This window comes from Amblyomma americanum, chromosome 3 (assembly GCF_052857255.1).
Source record: "Amblyomma americanum isolate KBUSLIRL-KWMA chromosome 3, ASM5285725v1, whole genome shotgun sequence".
NCBI lineage: Eukaryota > Metazoa > Arthropoda > Arachnida > Ixodida > Ixodidae > Amblyomma > Amblyomma americanum.
In genome coordinates, this window is record NC_135499.1 from 154,745,202 (window position 1) to 154,768,017 (window position 22,816).

Here is a 22,816-nt window from a genome sequence, read left to right on the forward strand (position 1 = left end):
CAAGTGATTTCGGTGGCATAATCGTGGACTGTGGGGGCCTCAAGCCTCTAGGGGTTCGTATGCACCATGTTCGCCACAGCAGTGGCAAGCCGGAATAAAAAAAATGTGCCTTGATACTCTACTCTTCTGGGAAATATCACAACAAACATTTAAACAGACATTTAAATAACCCCGTACAGTAGTAGATTTTTTCCTGTTGATGAAAACTTTGTTTCGCATTGCGATATCTTTGAGTTGATATGAGACTGTTCCGTCTGCGGTAGCGCCATGTGATCGACCAACATGCCGAATCACCACGATCATCGAAATGCCTGTTCCGAAAGCAGTGTGCTTTGGTGATTGGTGTGTATGGTGCGCTGGAGGAACCTTCAAGCTGGGTAAACTATCTTGGTGCATATGTGTGCCTCGCATAATTTTGACTTTTGTGACGATGACGAAGAACGGGATTACGGCGGGCTGATATTATTCAGCTAGTGACTTGAGGCACGAGTATTTCTTGGTCGTTCTTTTATGTGGCAGTTTTCTCATGCAATAAAGAAAAACACTGCGGCGTTGGAAGAGTTTCCTAAGGAGCGGCGAGCGGCACTGATCTTTTCTCACATCTGTGAACTTAAATCCCGCTCGAGGCCATTAGTGTAGTATTTTTTTCTGCCTCGCTGCGTTTTCGTGAAGATAATCGTACCAATGCCAACGCAATAATAAGGTCCTGCGCGCTAGCTAGATATTTGAGAAGTGGGTGGCGGGATTGCACCATGAGGCTAATAAAGACGTTTACACCACTACGGTGGCATCTCCTGGACATTTCGATTAAGTGTTACCTCCAATGCTGCCTAAACACTATTCCGCATTAATTTTTAAAATCTATGGCGATCGCAGAAGCTGGCTGTGACCAATCGCTCACTTAGCGATCGAAGACGCGTAGGCAACTTGGGTGTTTTCGCTGAGAATTAGTTCGTGCATTTTTTCTTCTTCGTATTTGGTGTCAATATTTTAAAAGCTCTGTTATTCCGCAGATCCAGGCGTCAAGGAAAGACAACCTGGGAGAGAAGCCGCTGATGGCAACGGCTCCTCATACAGCCAACGCAGCCAGCGAGACCAAGCAGGCTTCGCAGGTCGACCAACATGAGCGGCCCAAGGCGACGCTACAATCTGAAGCCGAGGGTCCTGGATGATGTCCACTGTTAGGAGTGCTGCTACTACCCTCTATGAGAGGTCCTAAAATGTGCTATATGCCTTTTCTGCTCCCCTGCAAAACATTTTTTGATTGCGCCGCCTGCAAACTTATGTGACGTTACTGAGCCTCCTGCGCAGGTCTATTACATCGGTATATATTTGTTTTGCTGACAAGAAGGAAGTTTGTAATTTTTTGTGGTCTAGGTGACTTGGGGCTTCAATATCATCAACTTCTAGCAAAACACTTCTCTGGGTCTCCCAGAGATAAACCCTATCAGGTTTTTACACAGCAGACTTAAGGTTAGCATCTAAAGAGAGCTGTGCTATTTGATCCTTATCCAACGTACTGCTTGCGGTAAGCAGCACGCATTATGCGTAAAGAACAGAAAGGGGGCTTTAGGAGCACATATTGCTAATACCAGGATGAAATTTGTGCTTCCAGCATGCTGGTTGTTGTAACTCATTAAACTAGGTTACAGTTGTTCTAGTGGTCTTGCACATTCTCAAGCTGGGACGTTTTTGTATGTTTCCCGCCTTATCTCGCAAGGAAGTTCTGCCAGTTCTCAGTGAGAAGATTGTCTGTAGTGCGCAAATATAAATTGCTTGCAATGCGATACTTGTGGCAAGTATTTCGTGAAAAAGACGCATGAAGGCACTTATATTCCAAGAGAGGCCGATTTGCAAAGCCATCGGGCTTCAAACACGTGATAAAAAAAACTGAAAAACAAATTTGGAAGAAAGATCGCCATGTAGACTAAAATATCCATGTCAGAAGGAAACTAAGAAACCTTTACGGCTTCTGTGCATGGGAAGATAACCTCAATATTTATAGTTGAGCATGCCCAGCTATGTATGAAACTGTGTGGCAAGCCGAGGAGATTAGTTTGTTGCCTTTCGAGCTGAGCTCCAGATGTGTTTTTTCTCGCGTAGGCGAAGCTAACTGCGCGCTCAATTAGCTTCGCCTGCGCACGTGCTGAATTGAAGGAGATGCAGTGTTTTCGATGCGTGAAAATAGCACAGGGCTGACCTGTGCTATCCCCTTGCCTTAAATGTCCAGAGCGATAATGACACCCTTGTAGTCTCACATAAACCAATATAAACACTGGTTATATTAGGTAATTAACTCGCTTTATCATTAGCAAAACACCATTGAATTTAATGGGAAGAATAGACTGATCAGACATCATGTCTTGCACGAGAACCTTGTTAATGTATCCTGGTCGGCTGCGTAAAAAATTCTTTAACTTTAGGTTTCGTGCTTGACGTGCTTTATTCTAAACCTTTGCCTTTATCATTTAACTGAAACTTAATAAATTACGTATGTGTAACGCTTTAGGCACTAAGATAGAGCCCTTGATTTGCATCTGTTATCTAAATATCCCATGACTTTTATTTTTTTTTACTTCTGTCACTGAGAATTTTCTCACAATCAAGTTTTTCTCTAGGCATGCATTGGCACTGTGACCCCTCCTCCTCCCCCCCCCCCCCCCCCCATCTTATCCTTGTTTGATTTAACTTAAAAACCGACGGCGAAAGATGAAGTTTTTTTGCCGTTTCATGGATACTTTAGAGATGCTTGGAAATCTTTATGCTTTTTCATAAATGTGCGTCTGCTTGAAACACGAGAACAGCGCATGTGAAAGGGCTGAAAGAAAACAAAACTTTGACCAAAGAAAGCTGTATTCTGTTTAAAGCTATCGGGAGGGATTCTCACGAACTGCACTATCCGAATGAAGGAGCCGATGGAAAAAAAAAAACCATTCTGTGCTCTTGCATATTGTATTCCTCTCAAGAAGAGCAAACAGGCTTCGCAAGTGCGTTCTTGTGTCGGTGACGTTCGCCAGCGAAGTTTTGTTTTTGCGTGATGTATAGAAATCGGAGAAAAGCCGCAACAGTAGAACTTGAGCCCGCCTAAAAGGGGTGGCGTTTTTTTTTAGGAGTGAGGTTGTCACGCTGTGCTGGTGGCTTTCGCATAGAGAATGCATTTCGCTATTGAAAGCCTACACGGACAAAGAAGGTTCACGCTCGATCGCTTTACAATAGAGGCACGTTCTCAGTGTTCCCTAGAAGCGCACACCAACGCTCAATTCTTCGAACGTAACGGCCGTAACGAGGGAGAAGAACTATTGTTTTTCCGGATTTCATGTTGTTAAAACTTTGATAGCAGAAGTGCTTTCATTTCTTCAAACAGACTTGTTCTGCTGAGGCAACCTGGCGGGGAGGACAATTTGAAGCGGGGAACGTCCTCGGCACCACAAAACCTTTGCTAGCGCAGTGCTCAGTTTCACATGCAAACCAGCAGAGATCAGATCTTTAAAGGTTGAATATTTTCTTTTTGACCCCATTTTGCTGCTCGCGAAACCAGCCGAACGTTGTTACCTGCGTGTGCGGATTCTATTTCGCTATGTGTGACTGAATTGAGCGAATTACAGCGGTGCATTTGAATAGCCATTGAAAACGGTAAGCATCGAATAGTTAATAGCCTACAACGGGTAAAAGGCCGCTTCCAAAATCATTTTCAAGGACTGTTTATATGTACTACGCTATAATAATGGCGCTGATTTTATGTGAATTACCTTCCTGAAGATTTAAATTTAGCAAACAATAACTTTCACGTCAAATTCGCCTCTATATCAACTTATAGTAAACGCCATGTAAGATAAAGAAGGTTCAGGTGCCAAACGAGGCTCAGTTTAATACTCCGAAGGAAAACATGGATTTCAGCGACGCACGAAGATAGGCCTGTATGCGCGGCGAATATACATGCTCATTCGAACTGTTTCGCAAGAGCTTGAACAATGATTACTTGGTACGAGGTCACGCTTTCCTGGTTATTCAATCTCTCCCGTTGTGGACGCAGACAAAAAAAAAAAGAGGACACGTTTTACCATCTGGCTCAGGCAGCGGAATGCGCGGATTTCAAACCATAAGTGTTGGGCGTTCGACAACGAAGGTGTTCATCTCTTTCCTTTTGTCTCAGTTGCAAGTGAATGAGCGTAAACCTTCAACAAACACTAAGGAAGACAAGTGCGCGCTGTCAGAGTAAGTCAGGCTCGCGTACTACGTCTGATGATTCGTTTTCTCGCGGCCATGCGGTAGGAACGTTGCCGGCTGTCATCTTCCTGTTTAAACTGTTGGCAGATACTACAGACGGCAAAAGGTGTCCTAAATTATAGTGGCGTCATAATTTGCGGGCGGTGTTTTTGGTGTTGTGAATCCACCTAGGGCTGCATTACTCCCTGCACTAACGAAAAATGTCGAGTGCTCCCCCTATAAGGAAGCCAGAAAAGGGGATCGAATAGATCAGAATGAGTCAAAATTACTCGCTGTTCTGACACCCATCCAAACACCCACAACCAATTCCTGACACCCTATATCTTATTCTAAATGCCCATGCCAATCCGCTACTTCCCACTGGAGATCATTGGAGTTTCCTCGTGTCCGCTGCCCCAGCTATGGGTCAATGTAATAGCTCTCCCTCATTGATTGCTTTCCACCATCGGGGGGTTAAGGCAATTGCAAACTTGATCGAGCCGGCTCCTAGAGGCAAAAAAGCAGACAGACAGACAGACAGACAGACAGACAGACAGACAGACAGACAGACAGACAGACGGACGGACGGACGGACGGACGGACAGACAGACAGACAGACAGACAGACAGACAGACAGACAGACAGACAGACAGACAGACAGACAGACAGACAGACAGACAGACAGACAGACAGACAGACAGACAGACAGACAGACAGACAGACAGACAGACAGACAGACAGACAGACGGACGGACGGACGGACGGACGGACGGACGGACGGACGGACGGACGGACGGACGGACGGACGGACGGACGGACGGACGGACGGACGGACGGACGGACGGACGGACGGACGGACGGACGGACGGACGGACGGACGGACGGACGGACAGACAGACAGACAGACAGACAGACAGACAGACAGACAGACAGACAGACAGACAGACAGACAGACAGACAGACAGACAGACAGACAGACAGACAGACAGACAGACAGACAGACAGACAGACAGACAGACAGACAGACAGACAGACAGACAGACAGACAGACAGACAGACAGACAGACAGACAGACGGACGGACGGACGGACGGACGGACGGACGGACGGACGGACGGACGGACGGACGGACGGACGGACGGACGGACGGACGGACGGACGGACGGACGGACGGACGGACGGACGGACGGACGGACGGACGGACGGACGGACGGACGGACGGACGGACGGACGGACGGACGGACGGACGGACGGACGGACGGACGGACGGACGGACGGACGGACGGACGGACGGACGGACGGACGGACGGACGGACGGACGGACGGACGGACGGTCGGACGGACGGACGGACGGACGGACGGACGGGAGAATGGGTTCTTGGAATAATTGTTGCCTTCAGCAGATAATGTCAGAGGGCTCGTCATTTCGAGTACGGAGTCAGTCGCACAATCATATGTACACACCTGTTTGCATTCAAAACAATTTACATAGCTTTATGGTCATGTAGATGGTTTATAAAATAACCTTGATGGCACATGACATTTCCTGCCACCATGTCATAGAAACGCCGTTTTGCAGTGGTGACTATGCAAGCGACATAGTGTGGGGCATTATAAAAGGACAAAAAAATTTGATCCTCACCCGAATCACTGATGTATCGTGGGTTTAACCCCAATTTTTAAGTAAATAATGTGGCCCGAGAGCAAACGGCATTTTTCTCCTCCCCCCCCCCCCCCCCCCGATGGTGGAAAGCAATCAATGAGGGAGAGCTATTACATTGACCCATAGCTGGGGCAGCGGACACGAGGAAACTCCAATGATCTCCAGTGGGAAGTAGCGGATTGGCATGGGCATTTAGAATAAGATATAGGGTGTCAGGAATTGGTTGTGGGTGTTTGGATGGGTGTCAGAACAGCGAGTAATTTTGACTCATTCTGATCTATTCGATCCCCTTTTCTGGCTTCCTTATAGGGGGAGCACTCGACATTTTTCGTTAGTGCAGGGAGTAATGCAGCCCTAGGTGGATTCACAACACCAAAAACACCGCCCGCAAATTATGACGCCACTATAATTTAGGACACCTTTTGCCGTCTGTAGTATCTGCCAACAGTTTAAACAGGAAGATGACAGCCGGCAACGTTCCTACCGCATGGCCGCGAGAAAACGAATCATCAGACGTAGTACGCGAGCCTGACTTACTCTGACAGCGCGCACTTGTCTTCCTTAGTGTTTGTTGAAGGTTTACGCTCATTCACTTGCAACTGAGACAAAAGGAAAGAGATGAACACCTTCGTTGTCGAACGCCCAACACTTATGGTTTGAAATCCGCGCATTCCGCTGCCTGAGCCAGATGGTAAAACGTGTCCTCTTTTTTTTTTTGTCTGCGTCCACAACGGGAGAGATTGAATAACCAGGAAAGCGTGACCTCGTACCAAGTAATCATTGTTCAAGCTCTTGCGAAACAGTTCGAATGAGCATGTATATTCGCCGCGCATACAGGCCTATCTTCGTGCGTCGCTGAAATCCATGTTTTCCTTCGGAGTATTAAACTGAGCCTCGTTTGGCACCTGAACCTTCTTTATCTTACATGGCGTTTACTATAAGTTGATATAGAGGCGAATTTGACGTGAAAGTTATTGTTTGCTAAATTTAAATCTTCAGGAAGGTAATTCACATAAAATCAGCGCCATTATTATAGCGTAGTACATATAAACAGTCCTTGAAAATGATTTTGGAAGCGGCCTTTTACCCGTTGTAGGCTATTAACTATTCGATGCTTACCGTTTTCAATGGCTATTCAAATGCACCGCTGTAATTCGCTCAATTCAGTCACACATAGCGAAATAGAATCCGCACACGCAGGTAACAACGTTCGGCTGGTTTCGCGAGCAGCAAAATGGGGTCAAAAAGAAAATATTCAACCTTTAAAGATCTGATCTCTGCTGGTTTGCATGTGAAACTGAGCACTGCGCTAGCAAAGGTTTTGTGGTGCCGAGGACGTTCCCCGCTTCAAATTGTCCTCCCCGCCAGGTTGCCTCAGCAGAACAAGTCTGTTTGAAGAAATGAAAGCACTTCTGCTATCAAAGTTTTAACAACATGAAATCCGGAAAAACAATAGTTCTTCTCCCTCGTTACGGCCGTTACGTTCGAAGAATTGAGCGTTGGTGTGCGCTTCTAGGGAACACTGAGAACGTGCCTCTATTGTAAAGCGATCGAGCGTGAACCTTCTTTGTCCGTGTAGGCTTTCAATAGCGAAATGCATTCTCTATGCGAAAGCCACCAGCACAGCGTGACAACCTCACTCCTAAAAAAAAACGCCACCCCTTTTAGGCGGGCTCAAGTTCTACTGTTGCGGCTTTTCTCCGATTTCTATACATCACGCAAAAACAAAACTTCGCTGGCGAACGTCACCGACACAAGAACGCACTTGCGAAGCCTGTTTGCTCTTCTTGAGAGGAATACAATATGCAAGAGCACAGAATGGTTTTTTTTTTTCCATCGGCTCCTTCATTCGGATAGTGCAGTTCGTGAGAATCCCTCCCGATAGCTTTAAACAGAATACAGCTTTCTTTGGTCAAAGTTTTGTTTTCTTTCAGCCCTTTCACATGCGCTGTTCTCGTGTTTCAAGCAGACGCACATTTATGAAAAAGCATAAAGATTTCCAAGCATCTCTAAAGTATCCATGAAACGGCAAAAAAACTTCATCTTTCGCCGTCGGTTTTTAAGTTAAATCAAACAAGGATAAGATGGGGGGGGGGGGGGGAGGAGGAGGGGTCACAGTGCCAATGCATGCCTAGAGAAAAACTTGATTGTGAGAAAATTCTCAGTGACAGAAGTAAAAAAAAATAAAAGTCATGGGATATTTAGATAACAGATGCAAATCAAGGGCTCTATCTTAGTGCCTAAAGCGTTACACATACGTAATTTATTAAGTTTCAGTTAAATGATAAAGGCAAAGGTTTAGAATAAAGCACGTCAAGCACGAAACCTAAAGTTAAAGAATTTTTTACGCAGCCGACCAGGATACATTAACAAGGTTCTCGTGCAAGACATGATGTCTGATCAGTCTATTCTTCCCATTAAATTCAATGGTGTTTTGCTAATGATAAAGCGAGTTAATTACCTAATATAACCAGTGTTTATATTGGTTTATGTGAGACTACAAGGGTGTCATTATCGCTCTGGACATTTAAGGCAAGGGGATAGCACAGGTCAGCCCTGTGCTATTTTCACGCATCGAAAACACTGCATCTCCTTCAATTCAGCACGTGCGCAGGCGAAGCTAATTGAGCGCGCAGTTAGCTTCGCCTACGCGAGAAAAAACACATCTGGAGCTCAGCTCGAAAGGCAACAAACTAATCTCCTCGGCTTGCCACACAGTTTCATACATAGCTGGGCATGCTCAACTATAAATATTGAGGTTATCTTCCCATGCACAGAAGCCGTAAAGGTTTCTTAGTTTCCTTCTGACATGGATATTTTAGTCTACATGGCGATCTTTCTTCCAAATTTGTTTTTCAGTTTTTTTTATCACGTGTTTGAAGCCCGATGGCTTTGCAAATCGGCCTCTCTTGGAATATAAGTGCCTTCATGCGTCTTTTTCACGAAATACTTGCCACAAGTATCGCATTGCAAGCAATTTATATTTGCGCACTACAGACAATCTTCTCACTGAGAACTGGCAGAACTTCCTTGCGAGATAAGGCGGGAAACATACAAAAACGTCCCAGCTTGAGAATGTGCAAGACCACTAGAACAACTGTAACCTAGTTTAATGAGTTACAACAACCAGCATGCTGGAAGCACAAATTTCATCCTGGTATTAGCAATATGTGCTCCTAAAGCCCCCTTTCTGTTCTTTACGCATAATGCGTGCTGCTTACCGCAAGCAGTACGTTGGATAAGGATCAAATAGCACAGCTCTCTTTAGATGCTAACCTTAAGTCTGCTGTGTAAAAACCTGATAGGGTTTATCTCTGGGAGACCCAGAGAAGTGTTTTGCTAGAAGTTGATGATATTGAAGCCCCAAGTCACCTAGACCACAAAAAATTACAAACTTCCTTCTTGTCAGCAAAACAAATATATACCGATGTAATAGACCTGCGCAGGAGGCTCAGTAACGTCACATAAGTTTGCAGGCGGCGCAATCAAAAAATGTTTTGCAGGGGAGCAGAAAAGGCATATAGCACATTTTAGGACCTCTCATAGAGGGTAGTAGCAGCACTCCTAACAGTGGACATCATCCAGGACCCTCGGCTTCAGATTGTAGCGTCGCCTTGGGCCGCTCATGTTGGTCGACCTGCGAAGCCTGCTTGGTCTCGCTGGCTGCGTTGGCTGTATGAGGAGCCGTTGCCATCAGCGGCTTCTCTCCCAGGTTGTCTTTCCTTGACGCCTGGATCTGCGGAATAACAGAGCTTTTAAAATATTGACACCAAATACGAAGAAGAAAAAATGCACGAACTAATTCTCAGCGAAAACACCCAAGTTGCCTACGCGTCTTCGATCGCTAAGTGAGCGATTGGTCACAGCCAGCTTCTGCGATCGCCATAGATTTTAAAAATTAATGCGGAATAGTGTTTAGGCAGCATTGGAGGTAACACTTAATCGAAATGTCCAGGAGATGCCACCGTAGTGGTGTAAACGTCTTTATTAGCCTCATGGTGCAATCCCGCCACCCACTTCTCAAATATCTAGCTAGCGCGCAGGACCTTATTATTGCGTTGGCATTGGTACGATTATCTTCACGAAAACGCAGCGAGGCAGAAAAAAATACTACACTAATGGCCTCGAGCGGGATTTAAGTTCACAGATGTGAGAAAAGATCAGTGCCGCTCGCCGCTCCTTAGGAAACTCTTCCAACGCCGCAGTGTTTTTCTTTATTGCATGAGAAAACTGCCACATAAAAGAACGACCAAGAAATACTCGTGCCTCAAGTCACTAGCTGAATAATATCAGCCCGCCGTAATCCCGTTCTTCGTCATCGTCACAAAAGTCAAAATTATGCGAGGCACACATATGCACCAAGATAGTTTACCCAGCTTGAAGGTTCCTCCAGCGCACCATACACACCAATCACCAAAGCACACTGCTTTCGGAACAGGCATTTCGATGATCGTGGTGATTCGGCATGTTGGTCGATCACATGGCGCTACCGCAGACGGAACAGTCTCATATCAACTCAAAGATATCGCAATGCGAAACAAAGTTTTCATCAACAGGAAAAAATCTACTACTGTACGGGGTTATTTAAATGTCTGTTTAAATGTTTGTTGTGATATTTCCCAGAAGAGTAGAGTATCAAGGCACATTTTTTTTATTCCGGCTTGCCACTGCTGTGGCGAACATGGTGCATACGAACCCCTAGAGGCTTGAGGCCCCCACAGTCCACGATTATGCCACCGAAATCACTTGGTCTCTTGCCTCAATGGCCTAACCAAAATTCTTTGTATTTATGTAAACTAACAATTGCGCCTGAAACCTCTCAAATGCGCCTGAAACCTCTCAAAACTGCGCAGTCAAACCTATAGCCTACACACTTTTTTTTCAGGTTAAAGAGGACCATGCCATCAGCAAAGAGCCAGATTTTAGTTTCACACAGAGCCAGGAAGAAAGCGCGGAGAGCTGCGCTATTAGTAATACTGAGGCAAAAGGGTTCAATATATAGGGCAAACAACAAGAGCGACATCGGACATCCTTGGTGAACAAGCAGACGGTTTCAATGGTAGACACACCCTGACCTAAAGCTAGGCCTGCTTGCGCCCGGCTTACCACGACGTGAAGCCACTTCACTGCGTCGTCTGAGAGTTGATGTCGCATTCAAGAACCAATAGTCTTTCGTCATCGTTATGAGTAACAACCCTGCATGTGATGTCTGCAGGTGCTACCAGACCGTAGCACACACTATTTGAGTATGCCCTGCACACAGTGCCGAAAGGCCGTCCCTTTGCCGCACACTGGAGCGTATTGATTCCTGCCAGCTGACAGACAGTAAGATTCTCTCGCAGTGGCCAAGGCGATTGTCGGCGGTGAAGGCTCTCCAGACACTGCTCGGTCTCTAGACAGTGTAGGACATGCAGTATAGCTTGGGATTTTACCGCATTGGTTTGCACTTACTTCATCTTTCTATACTCCCTTCTCTGCTTCAGCTTTCTTTTTCACAGCGTTTCTTCTATTACAAAGTCGTAAACTGGTTTCTTCCACTGGTTAAACTCGTTGCCTTTCCGTTTTCTTCTCCTTGTTATTAGTTGTATATTTTTGTTTAGCTACTGATTAGTATTACATAAGAGTATAGCAGAGCCTTATGCCACTGAGCACAACATTGCCAATATCTGCATTCTCTAAGACCGAAAACAAGAAATCGTGGCGCACGGTATCGAACGATTTCGCAATGCCCACCTGAATACGAGCTACTTGGCCAGTCTCATCTGATACTGGCTTTAGTACCGAATGTGCAATATTCGCGCGAAAGCACTCATACGCTCACCAACACCGACCACAAACCTTGTCATGTTTGGATCGTGTGCGACTGCATAGCAACAGCGATGCCACGTTAAGTTAAACGGAAATGAAATCAGTATCCATGACTGCGAGTTGACGCGCGAACACATCAGCTTCGCTGGCCACTGCCCGAGAGCACTAAGGGGTCGCCGTAGCCGAACACGCCTCTTGTTAAACTGCAACTCATTCTCGCGCTGTGCACACCACCTTCTCCGTCCATTAATACAGCTTGGGGCGTTTCGGGCTTGGGTGCATTGGCCTGTGCATTGCAAACCGTCTTCTTCAGTCAACTAATACTGCTTCGGGGCTGCGGACTCGCGCTTCTGCGCTCTAATCTTTTTAACCAAGTTAAATAAATGACACTTTTTGATGTGAGTTTGAATACTGTGGCCACTGATGCCACAGATCTGTTGTAAGCCTGCTGTATCGATCAATGCTACCTGCAGAAGGCCATAATAAACTAACAAAAAGTTTGTAATCTACATTACTGAGTGAATTGGATAACATCCGTCAGCAGCTTTTAACCGATTAGTGTACGTGTTTTTTTAGAACTAATACAGTGTGCGCGGAGTAGAAAGCCAGGCAAAGAAACCAACATCGTAAGATATCTAGAAAATTTTCATCAAAATGGGCGCAAGGAAACGCGAAGAGGTTTTATAGAACTCGCTTGTAATACCATCCTGGATTGAAGATTCGTTCATTCGTTACCCTTCTGGTAACGAATGAACGTTCTAAGTTCGTCCAAAGTGACAACTTCTTCCACCAGAGCATCTTCCTCGTCATAAAACCAAGGAAAGTATTCTAGTAAGCAACTAAAATCTGATACCCATTTCCCCTCAAATTCCCAAAAAGCTGCGAATTATAGTGAATAAATTAATCAATATTTCAAGGCGCTTCGCTGCACATGCAGCCTTCATATAGAATTCCCAATTTTTTTCTTCACAAGAGCAGTCTGCCTTGCATTGCTCAGGGCCCGACAAGATCGTTGCTCACCTAGAAATCCACAGAACCGAGAACTTATCAGGTCCCCTTATATATTTCGATTGCAAGCTGTTGAGGTTGTGTTTTGCGTTATGGATTCGTTCTCCATGAGTGCCTTGGCTGTGCCTCTATAGCTCAGGTTGTAGGGATAAAGTACGCCCTAGGTCACGAAAATTATGTCTTTTGGAGAGCACTACTTCACGTGGTGAAACCGGCTCAACGATTTGTGCGGATTTGTGCGAAGCTGAACCTTGGGAAAAAAATAAATACTGCCGGGCCTGGGATTCGAACTTGTGGTGGCACGAACAGGTCAGCTTCACTAACCACTGCACGAGAGCACTAAGTTATCACCGCTGCCGATCACGCTTCGTGTTGTTGTTGTTGTTAGCCTGTCAAAAGATGGCACATACCCACACTGGGCGATCGGCCAAGAATCGGGAGGCTATTCGCCTGAACGCAGTTAATAAAAAGGAAAAGCACGTGGGAGCGCAACACCGGTGAATTCTTCGTCATGAACAGAAAAGGGAGGAGAGTTTTGATTTCAAAATTATAAGAATAATAATAAAGAGAGGGATTAAACTGCAACACACTCTCGCACTGTAGAGTGCACATCGTCCTCTTCATCTTCTAGTAACTATCGAACTAATCTTCACGCTTTCAGCTGTGTGACGATAGTGGCAGAAAGATGTGCGCTGCATGCGTTGGTGTGGACAGCGTTGTAACAGAAGCAACTCACTAGAGCAATACGCGTTGGCGCAGACAAAATTGCTGCAGAAACACGGAACTGGAGCATATTGCGCCGTTGTACACGTGGTAAATTGACATTCACGATGAAAGAGTTGAAGACACACACAGCTGGCTCCCTGGGTCAGTGGGCAACTCAATCGCCCTTTCATGTGCGTGGCGGTGGTGTCCATCTGTGAAAAACTGTACTTTCGCACAATGTTCAGTGCTCAGCAATCCTAAACTACCAGACATTTTTTTAATTGAAAAACGACCACGAGATAGTAATTATGAAAATTGTTCGAAGCACCAGTCCCCATTGTGAATATTAAATCACAACCAATTTTGTACCGGCAGTTTTGGTCTCCGTCGGCACCAATGCTGAAGTGGATCTTGCCGTCACGGTCCATCGGCCATCCTGGATTTTTTAAACGATGTTCAGAGCGTCAGGGTATAAAGGGTTAGTAATGATGAGGACGCTTTTATAAATGAAAAAAGGGTTGCAGATCTTATGAAGACAAGGAGTAAACGATGATGTGGTCCCTGCGTCCAGTCGGTATATGAATCAAGATTGCCACATTATGATGACGTCCGCGTTACCGGCAGCCAGCACTGCTTGTTGTTGCGGATAACCTCTGGGTTTGGTGACGTCACAATATTCGGTGCAAGTGCACCTTGACGTCACTCGATTTGGGTGGATATGCGGAGCGGCTCCTCGGACAAAACTGAATATCATAATAAGTTACGCTCTGTTCAACGCCTGCGAATGCAACTTGATAGAATGCATCGCATTGCACCCATGTAAAAATAATGTCGTATTTTTGTGTTAGAAATTTTGTGCTGTCTGTACCTGCTTAAGGCATTTTCTGAGGACCACAACATCCTCTTGAGGAGTTGAAAATAATAGTCATAGAAGCTGCACCAGGAAACAGGGCCTGCGGCGTTCGCATTAATTATAAATTTTTGCGACAAGTTGAAGGCTGCTGCTAAGCAGGGGTAGTTCCTTCTTACGAAGGCCTACCCCAATTAACCTAATGAAGCTATACTTTAACGAAGCGTCGTATCAACTTTATCAGCTCAGATCAAGAGTGATTAAGGCTAATGCTAATCTCGCTATAGTACTGAGCTGAGGAGAGCTAGCGTCATCTGCACTGACACGCTGTGCTTCTTCAAAGCCCGAGACTATCCCTGTGTTACTGAATAAAGGAAGATATCTAAAGCTGCTTGCGTATCGTTAAGCAGGATTTTGTCAATAGATTTCCTTTTCTTTATTTTTGTCTCACTGTCTCATTCAGACCTGAGAGCTGGCTAGATAGACTTTTTTATCTCTACTCTTTGCGGGATGTGTTTTAAAAGTAAGCGGCAAGAAATGGCTCGATATTGCAGAAGCGTTGCCATGAAACAGCTTAAGCTCCAAGATTAGGCTGGATGAAAACATCGATCACGATACTGTCAATTCTGTGTTTATTAAGACCATAGACACTCAAGCCGATGAGAAACTCAGAGTTGTTACGAATGCCTCTCGAAAAGACAACAGCAAGGGCGTCACTATCAGGGCAGCACATTGAAGAAAAAAAAGAACTGCCTGTATTGTGTCCCATCTGGCTGTTCTGTTTCAGTGCAAAAATTTACCTCGTTTGCGATTTTATTTGCGTGGTAAGAATACAGGTGATTCAATGTCAGTTGTTTGAGAGCGGGCAGTGACACACCAGCTTTCTTCGTAATGCAAGGAATATAGAGGTGAACCTGAGGTTCATGAAGACTCCGTAAGGGTGAGGACGGTCTTGACGCAGGGGTGAACTCCGATGGAAGATATGAGCGATGAGCTTCAATGATTTTGGCGAATGCTGTACGCGGCCTTATTATTGGGAGCGTTGCGAGGTGATGACAGGGAACCCGTGTGAGATGCCGAATATGTGTTCTCATCGTGTCAACAGCAATGTATGTAGCAACAGGATGTTCTCGGGCAACAAGGACAGTAGCTGCTGTTGATGCACATTTAGGCAGTCCAAGGCAGATACGGAGAGCTTGCGCTTGCACACTTTGAAGAGTCTTGATATTTGTCTTTGTAATGGAACTGAAAAATGGAAGACTGTACCGCATGTAGCCCAGAAATAGGGAACGGTACAGTTGTAGCATCGAGCGCACTGATGCGCCCCAGGACTTTCCCCCGAGGAAGGAAAGGACATGGACAATCGCAATTAGTCTCTTTCTCATGTCGTAGATATGTGGACTCCACGAGAGGTTCCTGTCGATGACAACACCAAGGAATCTGTGGCTTCTCTCATAAGGAATGGCTTCGCCATTGATGCGAATGGTGTAACGTGACATTATTTTGCGTATGAACGCCACAAGTGAACACTTTTCGGTCGAAATGTTCAGGCCCTGCAAGCGAAGATATGATGTCAGTATTGATGCCTCCTTTTGAAGTCTTGCACGAACTTGAGGACGGGACACCCCTGATGCCCAAATACAGATGTCGTCTGCATATACCGAGATCTGAGCAGATTGGGGCAATACGTCGACCAGGCCGATAAGAGCAAGGTTGAAGAGAACTGGGCTCAGCACTCCACCCTGAGGGACTCCGCGCGAATTTCGGTGTAAGGACGTTGGTCCGTCCGCAGTCAGGACAAAAAACGACCTCTCTGATAAGTAGCTGGGTATCCAGCTGAACGTGCGGCCTCCGATCTCAGCAGCTTCCATGGCGTCCAAAATGGCCTGATGCGTTACGTTGTCGTACGCGCCCTTGATAGCCAAAAACAATGCCACGGTCAATCTTTTCAAACTTGTGCTCTGTTGCACCGACTTTAGAAGGTCAACCACGTTGTCGATAGAAGAGCGGCCCCGTCGGAACCCAAAGATAAAGGTTGGATAAATCTGATATCCCTCCAAGTACCATTCCACGCGTGTGAGCAGCATTCTTTCCATTACTTTGCCGACGCAGCTGGCGAGAGCAATTGGACGGTATGATGAAAGGTCGAGCGGCGATTTCCCCGGTTTAAGAAGTGGAACCAGACGACTGGTCTTGCAATCATGAGGAACTATGCCAGCAGTCCATGACTTGTTATATGTGCCCAAAAGAGCCCGTCGAGCTTCTTTGCCAAGGTTGGCAAGTGCGGAGTACGTCACACCATCGGGCCCTGGTGATGTTGACCTTCTATAACAAGCCAGCGCAGCATCAAGTTCTTCCATGGAGAATAGTACATTCATTCGAGAATCCCGTGAGGGTGGAACATTGTTGCAGTGCAGCTTTGCGCCTGGATTCGGAAGGCCTGTTATTCTTGCGCAGAAATCTTCGGCTACTTCAACCACACTGCGCCTTTGGTTGAGCGCTACGGATTTGAACGGGTAGCGCTGTTGAGGGGACGTGCGAAGACCCTGAATTACACTCCAAACGCGTGACAAAGGCTTGCGTGGATCAAGTGTTTTGCAAAATGTCCTCCAGTGTCGTGTTTGCAGTGCCTGAATTCTGCGCTGAATCTTCTTCTGTCTGCTCCTAGCATCTCTTAGGTCTAGGCGCGACTTTGTGCGTCGGTAGCTGCTCTCTGACTTGCGCCGTTATTATCGCAGTCGCTGCAATTCGAAATCAAAATCGGTGTAGTTAGCGACAGGGTTAAAAGGGCAGGTGGCGTGTTCCATGGCCTCCTTAATTTTTTGTTCAACATAAAAACAGGCTGTAAGTAAGCTAAAGCTGGTCGTGGAGGCTGTCCTCTTCCAGAAACCCGAACAGCCTCCGGCCCTTTGCGTCTTCCGTTAGCTGCCAAGAAAGGTGCTCCTGTCCTGTAGCCGTAAGCCCAACTTCCAGCAATCGTCTTCTTCTTGCGTCCCGCGTTCCTGGAGACGTCGACAAAAGGTGGCAAAGATCCACCTCAGTGGCCGGTTGGAACGTTTGGGTCAAGTTCCGGGCACTGCTTCTTCTTGAAAGTCCCATCGGCACATCATCGATGGGGTAAGAGCCAACCGAGCCCTTAACTTTCTAAGGGATATCTCCTATAGCCTCGTTTAATGATGGGGGAAGGAGAAGTAGCACGGGGGACTTAAGGCACGTGTACTTCTTATAGAGGAGGACAAGATAGGAAGAGCGTAGCGGAGACCTAAAGAGAGGCTAGTGGGGGCGACATTCATATATATAGGGTTTGGTGTGCAAGGACGTCTGCTTTCCACTGGTCAACCCTAAACATCTTCTTGCGTCCAGTGTGTCTGGAGGCGCTTCATTATTTTCGTTTGACAGCGTGCATCTTCTGAGTGATGCTTAGTGTCATCGTGACTTTTGATTTGTTTAATAGGCGCTAAGTGGGCGTTAATGGTATATGCCGCAATGATTGAATGCTAGTGAGAGGTTTTCCAGCCTTTGGAATTGGAACGACGACACTTTTTTTTCATTCTTGTGGAATTTTCTCTCTTTGCTTCCTTAGTCCAGATTCTCACCTGCAGGGACTGATCATTATAGGTCACACTGGATGTGAGAGACCAAAGAACGCTCGCTGCCAGAAGCAACAGCCTGATTCAGCCATGCTGGGTGATGCGGGATGCAGCGTTGAGTGCAAAGGTATTGAACAAGATAGACCTCAGCGGCTGCATGTTCTGGAGGAAGATGGCGTCCATTTGCATATCGCCATTGTGGATTCGATTGGCGGCGCCGATAGCAAGAGGGGAAGATTACACGATATAAGTGCAGGAAGTATGAGACAAGAAATGACTTTGTCCTTGGCTGCTGGAAGATAAGTTCTGTTATTGCGAATAAGCTTGGTGAGGAAGATATAAGTTCTTCCTGTCAAGCAAAGTATTGTTGTTGGATATGAATGATTTGAATATTATTCCCTTTCGATGACATTCTTGTTTTAAAATGTTTTTGTATAGCTCCCTCTGGGAGCGCAATGTTGCGTGAATTATTTGAGAAAAGTATACAAGCCATGGTTTTTTTTAGCTGTACAGTTGGAGCCTTGAAGAGTTTGGAAGCATCAGGGCTAAATACTTTTCCGTATGCGAAGGTTGGCAACTCTGGGTGAGCTGTCAGTACTCAACGTCGCGGCTCATAAGCAAACTCCACGGCCTGAATATTTTGTACCAAAGCTGCAGATTGGTCTAATTCTGACAGTATTTCTTCTTTAACTTCGCCGCTGATGTTTCGAAGATCTATTGAAGAGGTCCAAATGGAATCATATGGCCTCTCATGACTGAGCTTATTACGTTGACTTAATTAAGGCAGTCTGTCTTGAACTGTAACATAATTAGGTGCATCCATTTTTAATTCTTGCTTCACAGTGCGCTGGCCACATCTGAACCAAGCTTGCAAATTTTGGTGCCTGTAAAATTTGGGGCCACAAGTATTCCAGAGCCCGCGCGAAAAAGTTCTCTCAAATGCATAATGTTGCAAAACGCTGAGCACGCTATTGCACAATTCAACCAGAACATTTAAAACGAAGTCTGGCGTCGATATCAGTTAAGGCGGGGAGTTCGCCGAAGTTTAGCATATTCACGCAAATATTTGTTGTATAAAATTGTTTTATCTTTCACAATCTACCGAATTCCCAACTATGAAGCAGAGCGGAACAATTCAACTGGCAGCCCAGGATTAAGCCGCGCAATCAACTGCGGATTAGGCAAGCTTGCATTATGAAATTCGCAGTACACTTTCAAACTGTACTGAATAAGCGCTGCCAAAAGCCTTCCTGGTGCAACAGGTCGGGTGTGCGCAATTATAAGCTCTCTCGTCCGCACTGCACATCAGCCTATCCACAAAATTGAAGTAGCGAAGGTATCTGCATCTGCAGACCGTGGTGTGTGCGGGATTTGTCCCATTCGTGTTGCATTGCGCCATGAGGACAGTAAACTCGGAAGTGGAAGGCGAGAAAATCGCGCATAGAGGCATCGGTTCTTTTCAACACATTTCCGCACACATACGCACGCACGCATGCACGCTCGCACAAAGAGCGAGTGCCCATGCGATCCACGTCCTCGCCTCGATGCATCCGAATAGTAGCGCTCGAGCGCGAAACGAAACCATTGGTCGCCGAATGAGGAAATGGGGGCGATAGGGAGTAAAAAAAGCCGATTAGGATTCAACCCCGGTGTCGCCCGCTGCAAAGCCGCAATGGAAGGAGCGCGAGATTCAGGAAAATCTCTTTGGGCTGAGAGGCCACCTTGGAGGCTGCTGGGCACAGCTTTTGCGACCTACGTGTCGGTGTAGTTGCTTGCCCCGTGAGGGAGCTGCACGAGTTTGCGTGGGAGCCCCATCGATTAGCAAGAAAAACGGGCGTGATTGCAAGCACGTCGATGACGTAAATTCGGGCGTGAAACCTGCGCACAGTATGATTTATGAAGACAGGGAAAAAGAACGCCATTCGTAGCGTACTTGCGGTTTAGCCTAGGGAAACATTGCTTACAGAAAAATAAGAGAAATAAGGCTTCTCAGATTCTACGCTGTTTATTGCTGACTTACGTAAGCTGGGTGATCTTTATTACGTTTACAGATTTTTTGTTTTGAAATGCGATAAAGGCGCAGATTTTACATTACCCCAATATTTATTTCAACTCAATTTAATTTGTACGCCTACGTGTCGTTATGACATTTGCGTCATGCGACCTTCTTGTAATCTAAATTTATGCAATGTTTTAGTCACATTTCAATTCCGCAACTCCATATGTAACACGAAACATCGTCGATGAGTGGGGAGTTTATCAAAACGACATCGAAAAACGAAAACCTCGACGGGATTATGCCAAGTTATATCGCCTAATATTCGCTTAATATCGCCTAATATAGCTTTATATCGCGTAATATTGTAAGTAAACTGGAACCACGATACGCAAAAGTCAACGAATATTCACCACGAGGTGCCAAGGTTAGACTGCAGCGTGAGAAAGAAATTGGCGCCCGATTTGCGTGGTTAAGCTAAATGCGACTTAGATACGCTGAAACGTTCGTCCTTGTTTAACTGCGTTTATTCTTCTTTCACTTTTTATAAGCTTTCAAGTTTGAGTTGCACCCAAACGGTCTTGTAGTCACTCCACGGCTTTCATCTTGCGATAAAGCGCCTGACTGCTCTTTGCGATTCGAGTCGTCGTTCCCTCTCACCGGCGGTCTCTGAGGCCACTTGAACTCACCTCTCTACTACTAGTTCCTCCAGTGACTTCTTCTTCACTCTTCTTCGTCTTCTCGATCATCATCTGTTCCCGCTATACTGCCTTCGCAGCTCTGCTTCGGCTTTACGCCTGGCTGTATCCACTGGACTGGCTGACTTACGTAGGCATTCTATCCTTTTGTGTTGCTTTTCAGCTCAGCGTGCACGTCGTTCGGTTTAGAAATCTATCGAAAGACCGCCTTCTTCCGTCATTTTCCGTTTGCTGCACTGCGCTTTCCTGCGGTAGCCTTCGCCTTTTCTTTGTGGAATCTGCGTGTGCACGAAACTGCGTTTCTCGCTCTTCATCTGCATACCATCTCCTCACTGGGATGCAGATGGCGCGACACCTTTCTCTTATTGGCTGAATCTGGAGCGACGCTCCTCCGAGCTTACCCGAGCCTGCCCGAGTTACTCCGAGCTTCACCTAAACATAATGGCTTTTTCGCTAGTGACGCATCTAGTGCTAGCGCACTAAAAAGATCACACAGGACTGTGTGGTCACCGCGAGAAACTTACAGCCGCGAAATTTCAAACGTGTTGCCCTACAGAACACAATGAAAAATACATCACAATGTGAGCGTATGACGAGACATGCCATCAATATTAATGAGACCAGACTAAACCAGCGCATGAAAAATAGGACCACTTAGTGTAAATCTCATAGAAAAGCGCATCACATTAGCCGAGCTGGCAAGATCTTGCCAAAAGTTTTTTGGGAGAGCCGATAGAAAAATTTAAATACTTTAGCCGAAGTGTCGCACAATGACTCGGATAAATTATACGTCTCTTTTAATGAATTTATCAAGTTTGATAAAAAAAACCGTGGCCGTGTTTAGCAATACAATGGTGTCCGCCTTTAGCAAGAAAGTTCTCAACTTCGATACTGCGGAAATTGACCGCAGTTGTAGCTTCTGGAAGAATATTTACCGGCCACAACATTTCACCGTCGCCTATATGTTTCAAGAACACCGATATTTTTCGTTATACCTATATATGCCTTACAGCCAGATTTTCAACTGTGTCATAGCATGAATCATATTGTGGAAAGCAAGATTCAGTTTATGACGGTGCTCGTGGTTAGCAAGGTAGTGTCTTGTACTCCGCCCCAACATGCAGTTTACACAAAAGTGGTAGCAATGACGGCAGAGCTTAAGATAAATATATGCCTTCCTCTGGCGCTTATATAACGAAATACTAACAACACTAAAGCTGCCGGCTGTCTGTAAACATCATCAAAAGAAGTACTGAGCTTGTGCGCCGGCTTCGAAAGCCACACATGTACTCTGATGAAATCATCATGATCAAGAAAAGTAGATCACTATATACGTGAAACCTTCGCGAATAAGGTTTAATATTTGAAAGGCTAACGCGAGTGAATTCTTTCTGCACAAAAATGAAATGAATTCTTTCAAAGCTGGTCATAAAGCGGAGAGCTTTTGTTGGCCATCAAAATTGAACAGACAGCGTTTTTCTCAAGTATAGTAATACTTATTGCCAAATTCCGCGTCATAGGCTTCACATATTCACGGGATGGTGTACAGTAGCACTGCTTTCGCAGTAAAACGTCCGCGTGCTGTGCGATGTCAGCCTCGCCGCAGCGTCATTTTTCGTGTTACGCAAAAGCCTGCTGTAAAAGCTCTTTCCCTTATAAGAATGGTGTATAGATAGCCTATATACCTTTTATAGACTGTATTGCCTTTCTTTACGTGCTGCTTTTTGTGTATTCATAGTTTATAAACTCTGTATAGACAAAAGTTTATTAAAAGTGCATCGCCATAAATTTATAGATTATCTATAGACTGTCTATAGGATTTGTATATAGAAAAAACTATGGACTTTATAGACTGAAATCGATTGACAGTCTGTGGACTGCCTAAAAAAGTTTTGTAGGGGTTGTGCCCCGTCAGCGGCAGCATTGCTCGTAACACCAGTGGTAGCATCGACGAAAGCAGCTTATGGGTCGAAACAGACAGCCGACGCTGAAGCGCATGCTATGCCCAGTCATGCAGCTGGCGCACGTATCACTTTAGACGAAGACGGAGTAGCCGTAAAAATCAGGCCGGCAGCAGAACAGCCGGTTTCTTCATGGCCACTGCTTGCGTATGAAAAGAAGGTAGTGTCTGCAAAAAACGATAGAGGATACGCGGAGTCTGCGCAAAGTAAGCAATATAAAAGAGACGACAAGGCGCCCAGCCTGGAGATATTTGCGAAGGGGAATTCATGTTGATCTTTCTGAAAAGCAGCAAGCAGCTGCTACTTCGGCTGCTTCCGCTGCGGGACGAGAA